This window comes from Neopelma chrysocephalum, unplaced genomic scaffold (assembly GCF_003984885.1).
Source record: "Neopelma chrysocephalum unplaced genomic scaffold, ASM398488v2 Primary Assembly neopelma1_44, whole genome shotgun sequence".
NCBI classification, from domain to species: Eukaryota; Metazoa; Chordata; class Aves; order Passeriformes; family Pipridae; genus Neopelma; species Neopelma chrysocephalum.
The window spans coordinates 11,610,702-11,636,600 of NW_020897703.1; the positions used below are offsets into that span (position 1 = coordinate 11,610,702).

The 25,899-nt window shown below is 38.3% G+C and overlaps 1 protein-coding gene across 4 annotated transcripts in view; it reads left to right on the forward strand.

Moving 5' to 3' along the window:
* The window catches only part of PDE11A (phosphodiesterase 11A), a 130,005-nt gene that overhangs the window by 20,568 nt on the left and 83,538 nt on the right, over positions 1-25,899 (forward strand). The window lies entirely within an intron of this gene.

Consider the following 25,899-nt stretch of genomic DNA (forward strand, 5'->3'; position numbering starts at 1 on the left):
TGATAGAAATCTGGCAGTGTATGCCTCAATGGGTAGCCAAATGCAAATTAAACCTTCCCCAAATAGCATTCTTCTGGACTTCTTTATATTAGTACAGTCCTTGTAAAGGGGATTTTGTTTAAAATGCAACTTTTTCACGGGTACTACGTTTATCGTAAATTCAGCTAGGAAAGAAACTGTCTACATGTGAATTGTGTATTACATAGTTATTCTAATGTATGAATATTTGATGCCAATACTGAGACTGTGGCATTTTCTTTCACTCAGTGACAACCAAATATTATCTAAAATCAGCAAATTGCTTGTACTTTGTCATCTTTGTATTATATTTACTAGTCATTTATAGCACTGTTTTAGTTATAAACCTGTATGTTAGAACTCTTCAAGAATATATTGAATGAGTTCTGACATGTAGCTTTTATGGAAAGGTAAATAAGAACATAACCATCATTGTGGCCTGTAATAGATCTCGGATTTAATGAGGACTGGCAGTCCATGTGCTGTTATTTCCAAACCTGTGCTTTTAAGTTTCTTCACTCGCTTGATAACCTAGAAAGCATGATATATGTCTGGGAAGCAAGAGAACACCTATTTCAGGAGAACTGCCTAGCAGGATTAGCAAACAGATCTCTTATAATATCAGCAAAAGTGGTTGTGAGGAAAGGGGGCAAGTGAAAACTGGGAAACCCTCTTCAAAATAAGAAAAGAGCTGCTTGGGTATTAAAGTAGTTTGTGCAGAAAAGCCTGATGAGTAGGTGGCAAAAGATACACTTTCAGCTTTATGTTGATGTTACAGTTTCTGACAACCAGCAAGTTCAGAATGGTTAGAAAATGAAAATCTAAATTACTTGTCTTTTTCCTCCCCTCCAAGCCCTCTCAAGGAAATGTCAGTATCATTTAAGTCTGGCTCTTGTTCGCAAGTGTCTATCCTTTCTTAGTATTGTGTGAAGCAATTAAAATAATGTGTTGGGATTTTTTTACAAAACAACAAGACTATATTGTATAATGAAATGTCTCTTGGGGACACTGCTGTCTTGACTCACTAGGAAACAAAGAATTATGTTTTCAATTAGAATTAAGTAGCTGCTAGCATAATTTTTATGTACTCTTAGTTATTTTCAGGAAGTTAATAGCAAATAAAATATTTAAGATTTGAGGAGGTTTTAGTGTTCCCGAGATGTAACCAAGTTTATATTTTGCAATATCTAAAATGGAGTATTATATTTCAAAGTTTTTCTAGTTTTGTTTTTCATGGCAGTTTCACAGGGTTTTCTTTACATCTCTGACCACAGTGTTAAAAGAGAAGTTTCCACATTTAATAATTACTTCCTACTGCCAAATTTCTTTTCTCCTGTAAGGGATGTTTCAACCAATTCATTCTTTAAGTGCAGAATTAGATGACAGCCACGGGCATGAAGGAAAGATGTTCAGTGTCACAGCGTGTATTGTCACCCCAACATTAGTGGCTCAGTTGCACAGACTGATTTTGGAGATTTGCACTTGATACAAACAATAGTGGAATGCCTTACTTAGAGCCATCAGTATTACACTATTTTGTGTAGTTGGTAACTTTTTGGAAAAATAGGCAGGTGATATACTTGTACACGTATTTTGCAAGTGAAGAGACCAGTTCATTTGCACAGACATATAGTAGAAAGATAAAGCCTCAAACCCTTGAAAAGAACTGTCTACTGTACATGCATTCCCAGCACTGTGCTTAAGATTCATTTGAGTATATGTGCTGTTCATTGGTGAGTCATACTTGTTCCAGGACTGGAGAGAAACTCAGCCTAACCAGAGTTTGACAGTCTGTGGTTTAGATTATTGTATGCCCTTTAGAGTCTTCTGAAATGCAGTGCCAAAACAAATCTAATACTCCATCAGAGAGGCTTAACGAACAGCAGCAGCAGCTCCCCGGTCACTTAAATTAGCATCCTGTTTCTCTCAGCCTCTGACGTCCTCCTAATCTGAAAGAAGTGAATTAGTGAGGGGAGAATACCCAGGGCAGCCATCTTGAACTAAACCCTGTTTGTTTTACTGAAAACCAGTAGTTTGAATGCAAGGAGGGGGGGGGGGGGGGGGGGGGGGGGGAGAACTAGATTTGGTTGTCTGTGCTCTGTGGGTAGTTTTATTAAGAACTATATCTATATATTCCAGGATTCATCAGATGTATATTTGGGTTGTGGGGGCTTGAAGATAGCAGTGTTCTCATGCTCCAACATTGAATTTCTTATATTCCTAATAGAAGCCCTGTGATTCTAAATTGACCAATTTAATGTGCTCTTCTTGGTCCATATTAGTTAAAGCTTAAATATATTCTGTGCCAGATCTGCTATAGATTTTGCTATGCAGATTTTCAGGGATTTTGCTATACCTACTAATTCATTTTCTGTGAGTTTTTGCATGATGAGCTTAGAGTCATGCTGGCAGTAAGGACCATATCTTTATCTTAGGGAAGTAATCAACTGTAAATAAAACTACTAGGAAAGGAAGTGATCCAGAACAGGCAAGCATCTCTGGCTGTTGTGAAAATGATGACCCCAGCTCTGTGAATGTGTGGAATTTACAAAACAAAAAGTCACCTGAAAAATAACTGGTGGTTTCACTAGAAAGGAACATGAGAAACAAATTAGATTTTTTTTTTCATATGTTTCATATACTGCAGTATGTGATGACCTCCTGCTAGTACTTACCTTGGTTCTCTGGCATGGCAATGAGACTACAAAACCTATTATTTAAAATTGGCATAATCCTCAAAGGTATCGTGTGGCCCATGTCATTTACATCCCAATGCAAGAGACAAATTTGCTGAAAGAAGACAGAAAATAACAAAGACATTTGAAGGATGAAGGTGCTGAAGCACTGCAACTATCTGGGAAAACTCTAATGGTCTATTAGGCACAGTTCTCAAAAAGTACTTGCTAAAGAAATCTAAATTAAAATAAATCACAGTAAATGAACTGTCTTGCTGGGGGAGTTTAAAACAACTTGCCGCTGGAATATTTGCTTTATCAAGGAAGCTTCATACTACTGGTTTGCAACCAACAGCACAAAACGACTGCTGATATTTGCATGGACTTCTTTCTATCTTACATACATTCAGTCATGCTTTCAAGTTAAGATGAAAGTGCAGATTTCTTTTTAATTACAGAACTTTAAATGTACTTGAAACTTACGAAAAACCTAACTGTATCAATGCTTCTGTTTTGAGACTGGTATTTAATATTTGAATCAGATATCTTTCTTTCTGATGTATGGAAACATGTCTGAGATGTTTTACAGTGATATTTCAATGAACTGTTTTATTTTTTTCAAATATAAATGTGTATTTTCCTAGATTCAGGGAAACTCTGTAGCTGTGTGTTTGTGTTTATATTACATTAAATCCTTGATACTGTTTGATGCCTCTAGATGCTATCATAAAACAAGCACACTGTCAGGTTTGATATCAGGAAGGGATTCCTGCAATTGCCAGCAGGAATCGGAACCTATTGGTTCTTCCCATATTTCCTGTGCTTTTATCTTCTTAATTATTATGGAGAGACTTGAGCAAATAAGAGCTCCTGTGTGTAAACCTAGACTGTCATTTGGCTAAGGTTTGTAGTATGACTCAAAGCTCAATAAACTAAATGGAAGGATCTCTGCTTCCTTCATCGGCTTTAAAGATCTCTGTTAACTTCTACCATAGGAACATTTAATTAAATGTAGACCCCCACGTCTACTTTATGAAGTTTTAAGTTCATTCATCTGGATCAGAGTAATGTAAAGAGATCAGTTTTGGGTTCTGTTGTCTCCACTGGGTGCAAACAGGTTCCCAGAATCTGAGCACAGCAGACTGTGCTGCTTTCCTTCATGCTTAGTTCAGTCATGCTATCAAAAATTATTTTTATTAATTACATCCCCGTTTGACAAAATTCCAGAGGAGTTATGGGGATAAGTGATCCATCAGAGACATGAATTATGAAGCATTCAGTAGTACCTAGGGTCTAAGTCTTATTAAGTGAACTCTGGGTCTTCCTGCAAATTCTGAATCATAGAAATAACCCTGGAGCTTGTGCACTGTTTTTCCCTTTCATTAGTATTCACAAAGCATTGCAGCAGGGCTGGAGAAAGAAGCCCAGATCTCTATTGGTCAAACACAAGAACAAACTTCACAGGAATACTGGTAAGGCAACAAAATGTCATGATCATGGAAGCCTTTGTGCAGCCATACTATGTTATTCAATGAGAAGCAGAATAAATTTTTCAATAGGAAACCTGGAAGCCAAGAACTCTGCAGTTCTGATGATAATTTTCAGACCCTCAGGAACTTGAAACAGTGATATTAATATTACTTTTTTAAAATTAAAACTATATTAATAGAATTTTCGCTTAAATGATTTGAATGCTAAAACAACAATAATGAAAGGTTTCAGGAGGATTAGAATTTTGTTTGATTCAACTGTCAGCAGAAAGATCTCCCCATCTGAGAGCTGTAATGTGTATTTGTGTTACAATAAAACTCTTAGGTACTGCCTATATAAGGAATTGATTAGAAAAGCTGGTTTTTGTTGGAATTTTTCTGGAGAAAACCCTGTTCTTACATTACCTAAGGAATAAAGTTTTTACCTTCAGCTGTCTTTTCTTGGTGAAACTCCCTTAAACCACGTAAATTATTTTTATCAAATGTCTTATTAGGAAAATCTTGATTGCTTGAAGTGAAATCTGCAGTGGGGCCTTATTACAGAAGCATGTAAGAGAAAACCTTTGTGGTCAACAGCTGGTGAAGCCTTTATTTCTGACAGTTACAGGAGATGAACCCTGTGGGCTGGATGGGAGGATTTTGTCCCTAGTGAAGTGTTTTCTGAGCTTCTGTCAGTCTATTCAGTTCTCCCTAGCTGTTCTTCATAATAACTTCAAGGCTTGATATACTTTTAGAAAATAGGATTTTGCATCTCCTGTGAATTGCTTATCTTTCCTGAAGCAGAATGAAATGTTCATACAGCAGTTTCTGCCATCAAAAGTATTTCCCCCTGGAATAGTGATGCTGAGCCTATCTGTAGCTATAGGTTACAAGATGAGATATTGAAAACTGCTTAGCAAATAATTTTGCTAAAAATTAAGTCAACCTCTGACCTTCAACATATTTATTTGGGCTTCATAAGAAACTGTAATTAAAAATCCATATGTGCTTTCAGACTTTCACTTCTATGTATCCTTACTTTATAATAAGGAAATTACTCTCCTCCTTTTTGAGCTTAGCCTGAGCTTTGGAAGCCTTGTGGAATGCTTTCTTTGCATGTAGCATACATTATTTGAACAGATCTGGTTAGAAAACACCAAAACAATTTTGCCAACATCAGTTTCAGCTTTTTTTTTTAATAGTCCCAGCTTTACATACAGTATTTCTCATCTCTGTCCCAGCTTTTGCTATAGTGTTGCTCATCCCCATGAAAATTGTGCCACCCTGCTGTCCTTGATTGGTTTGTAAAAGTGTAGCTGGTCTGTAATTGGCAAACTCCTGGTTGTATGTTAGAAGGAATTCAGTCCTCCTCTGTGTTATCTTTCCAGCTGTCAATCTGAGAAATTCCCACCTTTGGCCCAGCAGCTGGAGTATGTAAGCAGCAGTGTAGCTGTAATGCCTGCTAGGAGTATACAGGAATGTGTTTCCCCTGCATCTGGGAAAGGGCTGTTTAAATCTGTGGCCAGAAATGAATAAAACCCTTGTCCTTGTCTTTCATAGGACCTTTCTCTGTCAGCAGCTGAAAGCAAATGCCTGGGATGAGGCAAGCACAGGATGGTATTTCTCTCATATAGTCCACCAGTTTACTCTTATTTGCCGCTCAGGCCCTGACATGGTATCTTTGTATTTAATACAGCCCCAGGGATTTTCTACTTATGAATTTATTCAGGCATTTCTTGAGGCAAAGTAAGCTTATAGCTTTCACAACATCCTGCATGTTGTGTGAAGAACTGCCACGTGACTTCAATTAATTTCATGCTATTCCCTCTTGTTTTGCTTTTAGTGAACACAGTGAAAAGTCAGTCACTATTTGTTTTCACCCCAATTGTTTTGTCCTAAAAATCTTCAGCAGCTTCCACCTGGCGCAACAGTTTTTTCTGCAGTCATCTGTCTGCTTTGGCAGGAGAGGTGCCTGCTCCCCAGAGCCCCTGGGCAGTGCCTCAACGCTGCTGTGACAGTTGGTACTTTCCGTGTCTGGAGAAGTAGAAGGCATTTGAAACAATTTTTTTATACACTCGAACTTAGAAAGCCAACTGTGCTTTTCTTAGTGTTTTAAAACTACCTTTTAGTTATGCCCAAAACTGTTTTTGAAAGCCTGGGCAGGTGTACATTGCTTGTTGTCATCTTGATGTTATTCACTGCATTACCATGAAAAAAAAAAGTTTTATTCTTCATTTAACTGAGCTAGCCCACTTTGCCGATTGTTAATTTTAGCAAAAACTCTTTGTATTCTTATGAAAGATTCCAGAGCTCCCTGAATTGCTGTGGATGTTGTGTTTTTAATAAAAAACCCTCTGAACTTAAAGCATGAAAAACAAGTCAGGTTACCAGTGAGAGTTAGTCAAAAAGATTAACAGTTACTGTGCAGCCAGATTACATGTTCCAGAGTAGAGCTGACTAAAATTGTGAAAGCTAAAGTAGTTTAACCAAGTAATGACAGTGATTTCACATCTCTTGCATAGCTGCCAATCACTAAACTGGCATTAAGGCAATCAATATTATGATGACTTTTATAGGTGAAATGTTGTTGGAGCTTGTAAGAGATAATTGAGCCACATTGGTCCTAATAGTGAATGGTGGCCAGAAGTTTCAGGCAGGAAATTATGCAGTGCACTTCAGGTAGCTTTTAACAGGGTTATCAAACTGTGTTTAGAAAAATATTTCCTGTGAGCAGCATAGTGATACAGGCAGGGGCACCAGGAAGAATACTTCATGTAACAGTGCTTTGTGAAAGCTGTGAGTAGGATCCTTACTTGCTGATTAGGTCTATGTGGAACCCTATCCCTTAGCATAATTATCCACATACATTTTTAGTGAAACAAGAAAATATTTATACTGGCAGCTATTTAAGGCTACAGTCTTTGGACTGAACTTGGCATGAATTTAACCTTAGTATTAATTTGCTGGCAACTTGCTGTCCATGTAGTAGAATGGATAAAAACAAATCTTGGTTTTTTTCTTTTCTGTTTAAAAAAAGAAAAAGATTTTGCTGTATAAAAACAGACTGGCATTTTGTGATGCTGGTGTCATGGTTACAAAGCAAATTCAATGATAATAGCTATGCAGTGTTGTTGCAGGTTTTAAACTGGGACGTGAGTGGAAATACCCTGGAGCTGTAGTGGACAGGGCCCCACGTGTGTGATGAACTTGTGGAGATCCAAGAGCTGAGGCTGTCCGTGGCCATGTAGTGAGGTGTTAGTGGGATGTTTTGAAGGACAGCGGGCCATATGTTGTGGTCTGAGCTGGAGCAGCCCTTGCAGACTTGTCCTACTGAGCAGAATAGTTATGAATACAGTACTGCTTCCTGGAGTAGTAGGAGGGGAGGCTTTGAAAGGAAGAAGCTTGCCAAGACACGTTACCATAAACACAATCCAAATTTTCTTTCTGTCACCCAAAGCGGAAAATGTGCTTCTGTGATTGAATCTCAAAGGCTGATAATCTGCACTAGCCTAGGGTTTTAGGGCTTCTCATTCAACTCAAGGTGTAAAGTCATGGGCTTTTAATCCTGTGTGGCCAGAAATTTTGATTCTTGGTGATGGAAAAGATTGTTGCTACCCTAGTGGACATGCATAACAGCTGAAATGTCACCTCTATAATACAGCTCTTCCAAAGGTAAACTATGAAATCTAGTCTCTTAAACAATATCAAATAATGCTGAATTTCAAGAAGTTGGTAAAATTAGACAGAGAAGTGAAGGTGTGGGTGACTTACAAAAGCTGAAGTCTGCCTGCAGAAGTGTTAGACCAGCAGATTAACAGGAAGCTTCTTACTAACAAATTAAAGCAACAAGATATTCTGTTTAATCTAAGTTCTGAAAAAACATATAATGTAGAGACTGTAATTTGCCTTATAAATGGAGAGATTATATCTAGTTTTGTATGATTTCATGAACATCTGACAAAATGTGACCACTGGGTGATAAACTCAATAGTTGCTGCCAGACCAAGGAGTTCATATACAAATCAAAAGCATTTTACTTTTCTGAAGTGGGTTTTGGGAAATCACTGTACAAGGAAGCAGAGGGCAGTCCAGTGGGATATGAAAAGCCACCATAAGAGCCTATAGGAATGAGCTTGAGCTTTTTATGTGGTCAGCTATCAGCTTAAAGTTTTGCATTAATGCTTACTTTTGGAAGAATAAAGAAAGGGGGGTTGTTCATTGGTTGGTTTTTTCCCCCTCAACCAATTACAACTTTTAACATATTCTTTGATAATTAAGATCCATTTTCAGAGTAGAAATGGTGGGAAACTTATTTTATGAGCCTCTGTGTTCTGTGTACAAGGAGGATTCAATAAAATGAATTCTTCCACTGAGTAACTACAGAGTGATCATGTTCCTCGCCTATGTCATACTAAAATAGTATGTCCTGAACATTAAAACAAAATACTTCAATTATTGTTTCATCAAGTACTTTTAATGAAAACTGAACTGGAGATGAATAATCTGAATTGATTCTAATTTAATTTATTATAATTTGCATGGCCTTCTGTTTTGCTTCTGCTGTCAGTTTTTTGAATTGTATTAGAAAAGATATGTCAAGTCAGATACTAAGATCTATTTTTGCTTATATAAAAAGATTAAATGTTAGATACTTGTAGTAGAATGTGATGTTGAAGCAGGAAATATCTAACTTAAAAATATCCAGGAGGTAGTGTTTTAAATGGAACCTGCTTTTCTTGGATAACTGCTGTTCTTCTGATGTGAAGTCAATCAGACAGTGTGATTTTATGTCAATATGATTGTGAAAGCTATGAAAGTGAGTATAGAAACAATAACCAGAACATTGTGTATCTGGGTGCATCTTTTACAATGGCAGAGTTCTAGTACCAGAACTGTGTTGGTTTTCTTTCTTTAATGGAATTATTTTGCATTTCCTTTTCTCTCAATATTTTAATTTTAGGAGTTGATCCTCCTTTTTCTGGAGGACAGAGGTTTTGCTGCTGTATATGCTGCCCTGCCTAATGGCATGTTTATAATTTTCCTGTTAGTCTGGCAGTGGGGCTACTAAATTGATACTCAGATTTGTAGTCTTGTGATTGATACTATTGCATTAACCAGAGCTGCGTGCTGATAACTTATCACTTTCATTTGTCACATAAAAACTCCCCCCGAGAATAGCTGATTGTTAAATGTCATTTAGAAGCACACATAGGGATATAGAGATTCTTGTCTAAGACAGGTTTTTGCAGCAGAGAGGGGGAAGTGGAGGCAGGAAAGGGCAGGGCTAGGGGGTGAAAAGCTGTGGCAGACCCAGGCTGAGGGCACAGCCACAGAGTGATGGAGAAAGCATCCTGCACTCCTGCGTTTGAGGCTCGCACTCGTGTGCCACCAGAAGAGGGTCTCACCCCCTCTAGTGGCTTGCATTCCTGCCTGGTTGTGATAGTACAAACTTAGATGAGCATGTATAGCTAGTATAGTGCATCTCAACGATAAATGGTGATTCTCCTATAGCTTAATGTCTCTGCTATTTTTTGTACGTTTTTAGCACTGAAAGATGACAGCACGTTTTGCAAATGCTAATTAAATATCAAGTTAGTAATCCTCATGTGCTTCTGTCCTTTGTGATAGACATTTACTCCGTATGAGCGCAGCCCAAGTAGGCTAGGAAGGCTGCCAGTGTTTGCAGCTCTCCATGTCAAACCAGCGCTTTACCCCTCGGGACGCGCGTTGAGCACGTTCGGCGCTGTCCCCTGATGTAAGTGAAGTCGCCTGTTCACACTGCCATCAAGTGGATGCAAGGCACTATGGCACCAGCCTGGCACTTGAAATGTCGTATCCCCTTTGTATTACTTCAAAATCTTAACGAACCTAACTTCGCTTACTTGCATGTCTGACTCTGACACCTGCCTGGGAGAGGCCTCTCCTATTTGCCTTTAATACAGAAGAAGCAAAGTCAGTTCTCTAAAACTATGTGTTTATATGGGAAGGTAAATCAGGATTTTATTGCTCCATAGTTTGTCTGCGATTGACTTGTCATTTGAGGGTGATTTTGATATTGTTAGCCTTATCAAGTGTGCATAAGTACTTCACTTGATGTAGACTGAAGCACTTGAACATTAATTGCCAGAATCAAAGTCATGTTCACGACTGCATTCAGAGATTTCCATGGGTCACGTTTGCTTTATGAGAAATTTTTTGCTATTTCTTTTCCTGTGACTTTGTTGCATAGCCTCAGACCTTATTTGCCTGCCACTTTTCAATGTTTTTCCAAAGACAAAAAGATAAGGAGATGATCAGATCAAAAAATGGGAGACACCAAAAGCAAGACTTTAAGTGTAGTTCAGGCATCTTCACTCAAAAATAGTCTTTTGGCTATTTGATCCAAGACATACCTTGCAGTCAATAGCTGCCTCCCTGTTCATCCGTAAAAGTATCCAGTGTGTCTGCATATGTTGGTGCTTCAGTCTGCCATCTCATGTCCTGCAGAGGACTGCTACAAAGAGATCCTGAATTTAACTCTGTGCTTAGATGTAATCTCTATGTCTAAATGGGATTCTTAGCTGGCTTTTGGATGCCAGAGAGTGCTCCAGGTAAAACAGACTCTGGATAAAATGCACTAGTCAACTAATAACTTGAATTCAGGATTCAAGCCTAGGTGTTGAGCTGTGGCAGCACCAAGAGTGGAATCTGGTGTGGGAGGCATAGGGGGGCAAGGTTTCATTTCTGGGCAATGCAGCTCCTTCTCAGGTGGCCACAGTACACAAGTTCCAAGCCAAACCTGTTAGTAAAGATACTTTGTGTTTTGCATCGTCATTAGTATGTGCTGCTCTTGAACAGTTCTGAACTAAATTCTATTATGATTTCCTAAAGACAAACCACAACATATATATAATACATTGAATGACTTAGTTAATTATTTACATTCTCTCAATAGAATAGTAGGAGTGGTAAATCTAATGAGAAATTTTTTCGGTACGATTGTTGTGGAGATCCTCTACTTTTTTAGGTACATTATAGGTTTATCTTGCTTGAAAGTGTGCCCTTATTTCATGTGTCCATACTCCAGTTTTGTTTGGTTTGGTTTTTTTTTTAACTTAAAAGCCCAACTCAAGGGCCCAAGACCCCAGTATAGTAGGGGGTGAGCTGGACAGACAGTGAGCAGGAGGCAGCTTCTCCAAAAAGATGGTAGGAAGTATTACAGAAATGACAAATGGGTTGTCATAAGTACTTATCTGATGACCTTTTAGTAGGTTTCCATAGACCTCTTGGATGCTTTGAGGGAATTTAATTTTTGTGCTTTATAAATTTTTTATCTGAAAGTATGCTATAAAAAGGAAAGTCAAGGGAAGAAGAAAAATCACATAATAGTAGTCATAGTTGAAAAACTGTAGAAGTGGCAAACCCTTCACCTCTAGGAACTAGACTAAGGTTAGTTTTCAGGCCAGTTCAGGTAGGTAGAAGCATTAGCCAAAAGTTGGATCTAGTCTTTTCAGGGACAGAATGATAAATAGATACCCTTGTTTGCCACGTTTTCATTAATGCAGTTGTATGTTAGGGATTACAATAAAGTAAAAGGGTACTGATACAGTGTTCAAGTTGTTTTTTTAATATCAAAACCATGCTTTGTGTTTTCCTACTTTTTTTCCCCAATTTTTAAGATTAGTGAAGGGAATGGGTATGTAGGTATACCTCTCTCACATTCCTAATAAAGACATAATAAATAACCAATATTAAAATTATGTCCAAGGTATCATGCAACTGAGAGTTATACAAAACACCAGACTTTTGGAAGACAAGGTTTTACAGGTGGTTTTAAGCCTTGAGTATAAACGGCCTGTTTACTTCTAACCTCTACTGACTTGAGAGCATACCAAGCACAGAGTTTTGTTCAAACCTCTAGTTCTTGGCTGAAAATCTGTTGTACCTGACAGAAGCATTATAAAGAGAGCTCAGCCTGGAGGTAGAAAAACGATGTGTTGTTTCAAATTTTCAAAATAATTTTGAAAAACCTTGTCTCTAAGAACTCTACTAGGGTTACTGATCAGGCTAGTTTAGGTAGCTCCAAATGCCATCTTGCACTTTGTGCTGCTGTCTGATCTGCTTATACAATTCTCACCCGTGTATGTCTGCATTCTGCTTACATGCCTCTTCCATGAATTAAAGAGAAGAGGGCATGTCAGTGGTCTCCCAAGTTGAGACTGAAGAAGGAAAGGTCAGAATTTATCCCCTTTAACTAAGACTCTATCTTTTAATTTCCAGGGAGCACTACATTATTCTTTGTAAGAAATTCAATTAGTTTTCCACATGAGGTTTTAATTCTCTGTGTCTTTTAATGCTATTGAATTAGGACCCCAATTGTATTCTGTATTATACAGGATAACAGAAATAATTGGGTTTAATACCATTAGCTGGTTGTATTAGCATCTGTATGAATGGGCAGCAGCTCATGCCCAAAGAGTTATCACTGAGATTATAGACTTCCACGCAGCTGGAAGTAAATGAATGTGGTGTTCTGCAGTACAGTTTAATCAAAGGACTTTTTATGCAAGATGACTCACCTTAAAACACATGGAGATGATCACAACACTCTTTTTCATGTCTAAACCAAGGAGAATCACAGAATCACAGAATGGATAAGGTTGGAAAGGATCATAGTGGGTCATCTGTCCAACTTCCCTGCTGAAACAGAGTCATCCCAGAGCACATGGCATGGGATTGCATCCAGACGGTTCTTGAATATCTCCAGTGAGGGAGACACCACAACCTCTCTGGGCAGTCTGTTCCAGTGCTCAAACACCTGCACAGTAAAGAATTTCCTCATATTCAGATAGAACTTGCTGTGCATCAGTTTCTGCCCATTGCCTCTTGTCCTGTTGCTTGGCACCGCCAAGAAGAGCCTGGATCCATCCTCTTGGCACACCACCTTCAGCTACTTATAGACCTTGATGAGGTCTCCTCTCCATCATTTCTGCTGAACAGGCCCACCTCCCTCAACCTCTCCTCCTGAGAGAGTTGCTCCAGTCCCTTAATCATCTTTGTAACCCTTTGCTAAGCTCTAGAAAGCTTCATGTCTCTCTTGTGCTAAGGAGCCCAGAAGCAGACACAAGAAGAGAGTGCTCTTCATTTCATTGTTCAGTGGAATAGTCAGTGCATTATAACCACGCGTATTGGTGTTGCCAAGTGTCGAGCTAAATCTTACAGTCAGTAGCAAGGGCTTGCAGTAACCTTTCAGGTCAGTGACGGACCTGAGAAGGAAACCACAACGCTCTGACTGTTTACTTCTGTGTGTCCTGGCTACTGGACCTAGTCTTCTCTTCCATTTACGAGAGAGAAAATAATTTTATGCCGATTGTATTCTGACTGAGATGGTGACGTTGAAGGCAGCATAAGTGCTGCTATCATGAGGAAAAATGAATTGTTGAATTTAGTTAAAGGAAATTAAGAACGTAGTGTAACTGTTGAGCAGACAGCTGAATATTTGGAGAGAAGTAAAGCAACTCTACACAGATGATTAAGGACAAGTCTCTTAGAGCAGTGAGGGATTGTGGTCAGGTCAGTCTGGGGAGAGGGAATAAAGGCATCTCCACACAGGCTTTTAGACTGGATTTGTTTGCAGTTCATGTTGCAGGCCAACAGGAATATGCCCTGTAGTCCATGTGTGCTGCCTTGCACAGCTGTCACTGCTCTACTACCAGCGAGACTGTGTGATTCTGCTGGTGGTGCAGTGATTGCCTGCTAGACATATGGATGAAAGCAGATAAAGCCAGAAATACTCCCATCTCTGGAGCCTCATATCTCCTATCGGTATGGATGCAGCCTTTGGCTTTCCATGAATCTGCACAGGGTAAAAATGGAGAGATGGGAAGGAAGGAGTGGCAATACCAATGCAAGAAAAGGCTAATTGTTTCCATGTTAGACCAGGAGCTGTGAGAAATAGGAGACTGAAAAAGTGTGCGTAGTTTTTTTGGTTGGGTTTTTTTTCCATGATTTTTTTTTTTGGTTAGTTGATTGGGTTTTGTTTGTTTGTTTTTGGTGGGGGTTTTTTGTTTTGTTCTTGGGTTTTTTTCCCAGCATATGAAATCAGATCTACAGTTACAAATTAAAAGTTAACTGTTTTCAGAATTGATAAACTTCTTCACACAGAAAAAGGAGCAGTAAGCCCTTTGTTTTTAAACTGCCTCAGGCAATTTGTATAAGTATACAGAGCTCTTTGATACTTTGTATTTGATAGTACTGGCACCACCTTTTGGTCTTTTGCACTGAAATCAATTTACGCTTTGTGTTCAGTTTCTGAAAAACATCATAAAATTCACTGTCACATAGGTATTGGTAAAAATTTTGTCATGAAAAAGTAGCAATAATAAATCCTGTTTATGTGACCATGTAGTATTTCAGGTCAATTGACAGGCAAGCCTACAGAATTCGGCCATTTTTCTTGGGCTGTTCTAGTTCCATGATTAAAGAAAATACTTTCCATATGGAAGCAGTGAATTTCTTACTATTAAAAAAATCACACCAAATAAACTAAAACAAAGTAGGAAAGATTTTTTTTTTAAGATTCAATAGATAAATTAAAATTGGTTGTGCCATAAGCAGAGACAAAGTAGGAAATAATAATTTTGAGAAGAGAATGAACTAAAAATAAGGTAGAAAAGATGGAGAAATGAGTGGGTGCAAGGACTGCAACAAGATTGAATACATATCAGAAGATAATCTAAGCTAAGAATATTTTCTTATGCAGATAAGATAAAAACACTGGGCCTTGGGAAAATATTTAAACTCATAATAAAGGAATAAAAGCAGAAGGAGAGTAAATGTGGACAGATGTGCAGTGAGATGAATTTGAATTTTTCTGTTGTACTTCTACTCAGCTGTAAGAAGCCAGGATGTATGACCCAGGGCACTGCCCTGATCATTCAGCCTTGCCTTGGTTAGTATTCATTGCTTGACTAATGACAACTTTTGCAGTCCGAAATTATGGAGGTAAAAAAAGAGCAAGCCTACTCAAATCCTAATCAAATCAAAGAACACTGTTCTATTCTCGGGCTTTTTAATAAAATATCTATGAGGGGAGGGTAGCCTATGTGATGAAAGGACAACCTATTTTCCTATTATTTCAGTAGCTTAAAGACCAGATATCCTTACTCAGTTCGTGAAGTGTTTTACTGCCTTGTACTACAGAATCAAGCTGAATTAACTGTGATACTGCTTAAAGGCTGCAACTGTAAGTGAAGGCTTGTTTTGGTGAGTGCCCTGTAAAAGTTTAAAATAATTTGGCCCTGTATTGAACTGTTAATAACGTAGGCAGAAGCAAGCTCTTAATGTCAGTGAATTTGCACCAAGGAAGACAGCAGCATATTGATTTCTGAACACAGCTCAGCTACCTGAAATCAAGTGCTCTCCAGTGTGCAGTTCAACAGCCATATTAATATTAATACCTCACAGTTTTTCTTCTGAGGCACGCAATGAGAAGTAGACATAAGTATATGCCTGGAAGAACGTTATTGTGTTGGAGGCAAAATGTATGCCTGTCTGTATAAGTAACTGTAACAGGCTTGCTTATATACCTGATTTTCTGTATAAAGGCTTAGGGTTGGTTTTTGGTTTTTTTTTCATTTAAACAGAGCTTTGTTTAGATACATGATCACTTCAGTCTGAGATTTGAAACACTGTGTGATTTTCAGTATTAAGGGGCAGGATGCTGTGTGCTTAGTAGGTGTAAGGTTAATATCTTTGAACATTTACAGTGCAGCAGATCACTGTTTTATCTCTCAGGATGTAACCCATTGTATGGTTCATAATGCTGTTTTCACTGAAAGGTCATTTAGTCAGTTGTTCTGAACTGGATTTTTTTCTGTGCCCTTCGCCAAATTACCCCAAAGAAAGACAAATGACCTCATTTGAAGCTGTAGTAAAAACACTTCATGGCCAGTTGCAGAGGCAGGAGAAAGAGATACATAATTGATACCAAACACTGATGGTTCTGCAATCATAGCTAGTAAAAGACTGAGCACTGAGGAAGAACGTCTGAAAGCAGAGACTGTAATGTGAAGGTTTGAATACTTCCTTGGACCAGTGAGCGAGACACTGCAGGCAAGACTGTAATCATAAGCTTGAGGCAACAGTATTTTTGGTTGAATAAAATATCTTTTTTCTTGTCTGCAGTGGCCTGCAACATGTAAGTCTTCAAATATAAACAACCCATATAGCAAATAATTCCCATACCTGCTGTGAGAGAAGATAGGATTTTTTTCTGTGTGCAGAGGACCTCAGAAGCCTGTGATTGTGTTTGTCTTGCAACCATATGAAAGGTAGTGTGTTAACACATCAGATCCATAGAAATTTGCAAGATAAAATTGCAATGTGGGTTTTATTGGGGAGAAGCTGCATCCGGTTTTCATGGTTCCTCAAAGAAAAATGAATTCACTGTCCCCAAATTGCCTGGGCTTCACAGACAAGTACTTTAGGTAAATAATAATGGGTATAGTTATACCACCAGAATTTGGCACTGCTGTTCCAGTTTATAAATAACTTTGCCTAGAAATCAGATAGCAGCATGTGCAGGTGTGAGTCATTAGTGCAGGAGACACAATGATGTGTGGAAAAAGAATGGCTCACATCCAAACCAGCCCACACACTTTCATCAGCCCCTTGAAGTCTGCAGCACAGAAAATAAATTTTTCAAGTCAGGCTGCTAAAGCCCGCCCAATCTTAAAGCTCAAAGGTGCAATAATATGGAATGCAATGATTCTCCCAGTGCTTTGTCGATCAGGCAGTTTTGTAAGACACTAGTTTACTGTCTGAGTTAATTATCACAATGTCAGCTGAATAAATTAATATCCCCCACATATGCACACAAAAAATGTGTGTCAGAGCTGCTTTTTGTAAATCATTGTTTTAGAACATGCATTTTTAAGTTCTAAGGAGTTAAGGAGATAACAAAATTATTACTTGATTTTATTTTTAAAATTTCGTGAGCTGAAACTGGAAACAGTTAATGATACTGACCCTCCCTGGTTGCAGAGTTAATGGAGGGTGTAATGAAGAAATCAACAAGTACCAAAATAGCACTTACGATAAGGTGCTGGTTTTGGAGAGAATTTCAGGGAAAGAAAAAATGGTGCTTTTAGTTCAGGAATATGCCTGACTTAGTTCTAACTGGTCTGGCAAAGTTTATCCTTTCAAGGCTTAAGTTAAGCTGAAGGGGGATAGACAACTTCGATGTCAGGTGAAGATTCTCGGCAGAACAATTGAATTCAAACAGGATTCAAGTTATTTTTTAAACTGAAGATTAAAGACAGAAGTGGGTTCTTTTTCATATGAAAGCACATTTGCATTCTAGGTCTGGTATGTTTTCAATATTGCAGATTGAATCCTTGTTTATTTTAATAAGGTGCACATTTCACTATTTGCTGAACAATCCTTTTTTGCCATATGCCTTCTTTTTCCTATTTTTGCAGTGAAATAAAGATAGAAAATTGAAGCACAAGTTTAGATCACTTTCACTAAAATTCTGGCTTAAGGTCTTATCAAAAGATACTCTGTTTTTTCTTGCTTAGTGTCTTGAAATTATGCTTAGGATTCAAAGTTCTGTGCAGAGATGATCATCTCCTTTCCTGTTTCCATTGGCATATTCCTGTGCATAGATTGAACAGTAAAGCATGAGAATTGGACATCCTAGTAGACATATAGAAAGAGCAGGGAATGTCAAACTATTCAGGCTGTATTACAAATTACATGGTTCTGCAGGAATTGTGTAAATATTTATGCTCAGCGTCTCCTGACTGGCATCTGCCTGGAAAGGGTAAAAAAAATTTTAATGTCAGTCTGCCTTCTGTGATGTTGATACAGCTAGAGCTGATGAAAATGGCCTGAGGCATCAACCACCTTTCCACATTTTTAAAGACAACAAAATTCTGTAAATTACAAGCACATAAATCCAAATTAAGATGTCAGAGGTATTACTGCAGGCTCACAGTGACGTAGATCAGAGCACTATTTGGCTCAGCTGCTTTTCTGCTCTTGTTTCTTTCCACTGTGCTCATAATGAAGGAGAGGTAATATATAATTGCTGAACACACTTTTCTGTAAATAGTTTTATTAAGCAGTTAAGGAATTTTTCTATACTTTGTGATGGTTTAAAAATCTCATTTCATTTAAAACTAATAAGAATTAGCCTTTTTGTTCCTTCATGTGGTTTAAGAAGTTATTCTGTTGCCTTGGTATTGTGTTACTTTTCATTTGTCACTAACGTAATAGTTGCCAACCTCAAACCACTAAGAATGACACTATCTAGATGTATAGATAAGTTTTCCTCCTGCAACTTCTCTGTCACTTTACAGAGAAACTGTCCTGAAGATGATATTATTACTATACACTGCTTTCTTTTTTCTCTCAGATATGTATTTAACATGAGGGTTTGAGCTGTTTTCTTAAAGGTTTGTAGGGTTTATTCCCCTACTTCCTTGTGTAAAACATTAACACAATGTAATAGGTAGAAATTACAATGTATGTTAGAAGTGCTTTTAACCAGGTTTGAAAATGCTATAACAGATACTAATTCGGATTCCTAATTGGTATAATCAGGTTCAAATAACAGTATTGTTAAGTGTGTCCACTTGTATAATCAGTTCTGTATAATAAGGTTCTGCACTCCTGCAGAAATATTGTATTTCTAAGAAAAAATATATGGGTAAAAATGATACATTAAAAACACTCTGCATTCCTTACCATTATTTTTCATCTTAAAAACTTTAAAAAAAGAATAAGAGCAACTTTCTCAGGAGAAATATATGAAGAGTAGACAAATGTCACCAGCATAAAGTGCTCTGACATTCAGTAACAATTATTAGTCACTAAGTATGCATAAACTCAAAATAGGCAAATGTAGAACACCCCAGGCAAATTTCCCAATGTTGAGGAGAAACTCAACAAATTGACATAAGAATATATGTCAAAAATATGATGTAATTATGTTGTGTTGTGATGCTTCTATGTATTATCTAACAAAGGGTCAAGGTTGGAAAAAGATACATAAAAGGGTGTGGTGAAAGGAAGGGTCACTTCTGCTATGGATCTCACTTGCATAAGAAAACTTGCTTCACTTTTTTTTTCTAGTTGAACAGAACCAACCCTTTTCATCCCCTTGGGACTGATGCTGCAGACAGGGGGAAGTCAGGGGAACTAAACTTGTTCACACCAGGCACAGTGTAACCTGGCTGGTTTGTGTGTCAGATTCAGGATTTTGTGTTCCAGTTGGAGTTTCAGTTAGCAGGAAGGTTCTTGGCGACATTGGCTCTACTCAGGCAAAAACACCCACCTTGCTGAAGGAGAAGCTCAGCATGGCAAAGGATCAGGCTTCTGCAGTAAACTCTGCCAGAAACGTTCTCTCTCTGTTAAACAAAGTCCAATATGAAAGAAGGCTACTGTTCAAGTAATTTCTCCTTCAGAAATCACAAAACACTTTTTGAAGTATGTGACAGAAGAACCTGAGTAGAAACTTCTTAATGTCACAGTAATCTCAGTGCAGACTGTTATATGTAAATGTGCTAACTTCTTTCTTTGTTAAACTGCACACAGTATTCATGCAACAGCAGGATTAATTTTCACTCATGACTCATAACAGCATGTCCAGATTTGCACTTCCCAGTACAAGTGAGACATGGATGTACTGGATAGAGTCCAACAAAGATGCAGAAAGAGGATTAAGGAACTGAAACATCTCCTCTACAAGGAAAAGGCTGAGGGATCTGGAACTGTTTATCAGAGAAGAGAATACTCATGGGGGGATTTAGTCACTGTGTATAAACAGAGGATGGTAGGTTACAAAGAGGACATAGCCAGACTCTTTTCATTGATGCCCACTGACAGGACAAGAGGCAGTGGACATACACTTCAACACGGGGAAACTGAACATCAGGAAACACTTTTTTACTGTGAGAGAGGCTGACAGGTTGCTCAGAGAGGTTGTGAAGTCATCCCAGGAGATATTTAAAAGCTGTCTAGACACAGTCCTGAGCAAACAGCTTTAGGTGGTCCTGCTTGAGGGTGGGGGGTTGGACTAGGTGACCTCCAAAGGCCCCAGCCAGTCTCAGCCAGTTTGTGATTCTGGTCCTGTGCCTGCACTCTGACTCTAAAGACAAAATTTAATTTGTACTAAAAGTGAAAGAAGACATCTTCATTCAGTTATGACTAAATCAAGAATTAGTAGAAGTAGTTTTCAGTTTGTGTACTCTAATACTTAAAATCTGCAGCACTTTGTAAATGAATAAATCTATTTCTCATCATTAACAAGAATTGGGAGTTGGTAAGTAGAATTGTGACTTGAATAGTATAACAGTTGTAAGTAGAATTGTGACTTGAAGATGACATTTTCAGTGTATGGATGCATATGGAATTTATTCTTGGTTTCAGTACCACTCAATTAGCATGGTCAGTTATTATGGATAGTATCTGCCAGAGGTCAGACATGTGGAAGATGAAATGGTAAAACAAAAGTCTGCAACTGTGTTTCAGGAAAAATGAACTTTGAGGTGATACTTATTAATTTTGCTATGCCAATTTAAAGTTCTGATCTGCAACTCTTGTTTTTAGCATTGGTATTATCAGCCTTCACAGCTCTTGCTCTGCAGTGCCAATATCAAGATCTTCCCATCTCATGCAGTGACATTTATAGGGCTTTTATAACAGTGTCTTTAGACAGGCTGGTTTCACTGATTTAAGCATAGTGCTTTTCCAAAATTTTGACAAAATCTTTTTGTGACCTTCTTTCTCCCCTCAGATAAATCAGTTAATCTTTCTTTGGCTCAGTTTTGCTGTCTCTAGATAAAAATTACGACATGACGTTGCTGCTGTGAAACTTTGTTCATGGTCTGCCAAAGTGCTTTGATATAGTGAGGTTTAGGCACTGCAGAACTGCCTGTCTTACACAACAGCTGCAGGCTCCCTGCAAGCTGGGGACTGGCCTTTAGTGGCTCTTCTTTAAACAGAGGAGAGCACCCAAGCAGTAACAGCCCCTCTGGGTCTTTCTGGAAAGCATTACACAGGTAAAATGTCCTCCGTGAACCATCTCAGCCTGATTGATTGTTTTTTTTTTTAAGGTGATGATATAATTTTGATGTGTCAAAGATGACCAGCGTTCAGCCTTTGAAGGAGAGAAAGTTTATTCATGGGCAGGAGTTGTGGTTTTGAGAATTCATGACCTTTTGTAACGTTGCTTATCTGTATTATTCAGATGAACTAGTAAAAACTGCCTAGCACTTCTCTATAAGACTTTGCTACAAAGGATGGAGTCCTGCCAACTTTCCAAATCAATGGATGGAAACACTAGAGTTGGTAAAGTAACGTCATCTATAATTGTTGGGTTGATTTAATGGTCTTCTGGCTGCAGGTGGTCACACAGATATAGTCTGTACCTCCACCATACAGATATGAGAGCCCTCAGTAGCCCTTGCAATGAGGAGTCTCCATGGCTTTCAACTTTCTTACAGTATAGAAACATGTTGGTTTTCTGGTTAATCCTATTACTTTAACTTTGCAGCCCTCATTTGGGCTGCCTGCAGGGTGAGTTTTCCTTGCTTTCAAGCTTGATGTGTGTTTGCTGAATGCCCAGGACTAAGTGCTGATGCCAGATGTTGGCCTTCCAGGTGCTTACACTGGCATGGTGATGCTCCTTGTCTGCTACCTCTACTCTTCTTCTGTTTATACACTTCTGATTTTAATAAAACCACTGTTGTTCCTTGTGTAATTTTTCTTCTCTCGTTCTAATTTTTCCTGCTAGAAATCCTGGCTTAATATCACATGTTGAGTAACAGAGTGGCAGTTTGAAGTGTTTGCTGGGACAGGGCTTATTAGTGGCTGTCACTGATGCAGGTTTGGGTAAAATATAGAGAAGTTTGCTGTGAAAATAACTGGACTTTGCATGTAGGAGATCAGACTATTGGATCCTAGAATAGTAGCCTTTTTGGTTTTTTTTACATATATTTAAATTATTTTTGGCTTTCTAGTCTTTAGCAGAATTTTTTCCTATTTCAGATTCAGTTGGAGCAACAGCATTTAAAATTAGATACTCTATGGAAATTTACAGTACAATTTATTGTCCTTTCCACATTATACCGAGTGCTAAATTTAATCCAATGTTAAAATGTTTAAATACGTCTTACCGAATATCATTAAAAATATATTTAATAGACACTGCCAATGTTTTCGTTTGTGTAACAGAATAATTCAGCATGACTTGTTTAGATTTTTTTGAGCTTCACTCCGTGCTAGTGAGGGGAGTTATGAATAAGAAACCCTCAAATACCTGCCATAAAAAAAGATATGATTAGTAGATGTGTATAGTTCTGACTGTATAAACAGTCTTACAAGTGTATTATTGTAAATGAAATTCAATTTGTTCATTTGTTTTCCCAATTTAAAGATCTTGTGTGCACAGCAGAAGAGAAAGATGAGGTTTGTGTTGAGCAACCAGAGGGCAGTGATGGGGCCTGCAGAAAGATGAGAGGCTGAGACTGAACACATTTAAGCTGCACTCGAGCCCTTTCCTGCCCCTTGGTCCTGCATGTGATAGTCTCCCTGTGCCATGGTTTGTGAGGACAGTGACCTACATAGGATTCAGGTTTTAAAACTGTAATGAGTCTGCTTCTACCTGAGACATGTTTTGTAATCTGTCTGGTGACGCAGTTATCTAGTTTGAACGTGTGCCAGTTATTATACGAGGGAGGCAAGCACAGAGTCAGTGCTGAAGAATTGCTCCCGTGGTCCTTTTCAGCTGTTCGCAGACACCAAAAGCTTCCATTGTTAAATAATGAGCTTTATAGGTCAGAGAGGATGCTGGATGTTTGCGAGCATTAGCACACTGTTTTGGTACTGCATAAATAACCACGTGCAAATGGCAACTAATAAATAAAATCAGAGGCAGTAGAAGATTGGCCCAGGAGCCTCTGCCGGTTCACTGATAAAGGTGGGAGCTATGCACCCTGTTTGGGTGCCCACAATTCAAGGGGTGTCTCTACCAACCATGTTTTTCCATGCTTGGGGTGGAAAAATAATTATGGAAAATATTTCTTGAGAATTGCAAACTTAAATGACAATTAGATTTTATCAGGTGTGTGGGTAGCCAGACTCTGCACAGCTGGCAGAAGGGAAAGGAATTTGGATGAATGCTTGAGCTTAACCATTTTGCAATTGAATTTGATTTATCCTTTTCAGAATTCAGTAGAATATTTTGTTCTCTGAACCTATTTTGAACACCTTAGGAAGTGTTTCAAAGGGCAGCTGGCTTCCCTGACTGCGTTTAAAGTATGTCCACAAAACATTTATCATTTTAAACTATAGCAACAACATTTACTTTGAAAGGGCTTCTTTTCTCTTTCTAGGAAGTCTGTTCTAGCTTCTTTTCCCCCCAGGCTTTCCGAGCAAGCTGTATAAAGAGAAGTGGCTCCTGTGGCCGCTAAAGAAAACAACTGAACCAGACAGGCCTTTGCTGAGAGCTTAACCTGGAGTTTGTGCCAGAGTGAGTACACAAGCATTGCTGAGAGGCTTCTTTCTTCCATCAGACATCAGAATTGTTTTCCTTTGTGACCACAGGCAAGCAGGTGCTTGGAGTAAGCCAGAATCCATGAGTTAGACTGTATTGGATAGTTATGGCAGCGTGTACTCCTGGAGGATGCTCGGTTAGGGCAAAACCGTGTGAGGGGGAGGCAGGGTAAATGTCATTGCACTTATCTGAAGCTGAACTCAGGGCTGCTTTCCAGCCAGCAAGCGTGAAGCTAACATTTTACCTCTGCAGTGTGCTGCCATTGCAGCACTGACTGTTTTTCATGGTTAGCATTGCAGGTCTGTGTGTGTGCAGCTTTGTTGCTTTTACACCTTCTTCTCATGAAGGGAAATTTTCAAAACTTACTTCCCATGAGGTACACAGTTCTAGAAAATAGCCTTTTGAACTTTTGAAGTTGGAACCAGCAAAGGCTTTTCTTGTGTAGCAAGGGAAGAGTTTGCAGGTCCTGTAAGGACCTTCATCCCCGGACTGTGTGGTGAAGGGAAAGGTGGTATCCCTTGAGGACAGGCATTGGCCAGAGGTCTACTCCTTCCTGTTTCTGATGATAAAAAAATTTTGTATCATGTATGAAGTTATTGTGAAACTTAAGACCAGATCATGAGAAGAAACCCTTAACTTATTTTTAGCAGTTCAGAGGAACACTAATAAGCATTTTATTAACTTATGTATTCTATGTCTCATCATCTATGAAAAGCCAGATGAAACGAAAATGAGTGTCACACCTCAAGACACTGTGATGCTCTAGTGTAGGTGTCCAGATGCTGATGTGCCCGGACAGCTCTGCAACCAGATATGAAACTTTTGGCCTGTACAACTGATTATGAAGAGGAAACATACAGAAACCTGCAATTTAAAATTCTGAGGGAGAACTGTTGTGTTTCGTACGGATTTCAGAACTGATGCCATTAAAAACAAACAAACAAAACTCAATGAAACATGAGCACAGTTTGTAGCTTTCTTGTCTGAGCAGTTAATATTGCAGAATCTGGAAATGCTTTATACTTCCAAATATTAGACTATACTGCTTCAGTTCTTATTCAAAGGTCTATCTTTAGGCATTCAGTTTGGAGATGTGTGGAGATACTAAAGCAATGGGAATATATCCTTCTGTGGGAAGGACAAAGTAACTATGGTCAGGGCATTCATTGATCGAAACTGGTGTAGTTTTGCAGTAAAGATACGTCATCTTCAAGACATAGCTGAAAATAAAGGTAGCTACATAACTGAATACTAAAACTTCCAGTAATTATACTGTTTGTTTCCTTGGTAGTTATGACTTAACACTCCTACCATAAAATAACTCCATGATGAAATAATAGAATTTAGAAGAGAGTGAGATATTGAAGCAGTGCCCATTACTTCATCTTCTTTTCATCAAGGTTTCCTGCCCTGATAAAATATTGAACATTTTGTGAGCACAACTTTTTAGCTTTTATGTGCTGCTGTGAATTTGTGACATGAGTGTAGTTGCTGCCCAAGGACATAGTACTTACTGGAGGGTTAGGTATGAGAATCTTGTTAACCTGCAGTGACTGTATCTGAATGCCTTATAGTTGGCACAAAAAAGAAAAAAGGAATAGTATCTTTCAACATCTCAGCAGATTCATTAGATTGTTATTCAGCCTGAACATAGTTTTTATAAAATATACTATTACATACTTATCTATATTTATATTTGTTTTTCAATATGCCAAATAGTACTTTGATGAATCATTACAACTAGCCTTATTAGACAAAATAAATTAATGAGTTATATCTGCTAAAGCTATGCTTTTGATTTTTTTTTTAATTCTGTCTATTTGCTTTTTTAGAAAATTGCTTAGTTTGATAAAATTGGAGGTTCTTTTCCTGTAATTAGTTTAAAATAAATGTGGAAGGAAATTTTCTTTCAGATATATTCCATTTTGCTTCAAAACTATTTTTTTTATGGCCTTCAGTGTAACAAAGGGAAATTACTTTATGCACTTCAGAAGGTTATATTGGGTGTTTTTCCATGAGTTTCACACTAATATTTTGTGCATTGATCTAAAGGAAACACGTTGCATATTCAACCTTTGGACCCGGTGTCAGAACACAGTTGCTGCATCTGGTTAGCCTCACTTTAATAAACTGTTTTGTAAAACCTGTACAGATGTTGGTTGGTAGAGACAAGCTGTCCTGGCCTGTTCAGTGCTAC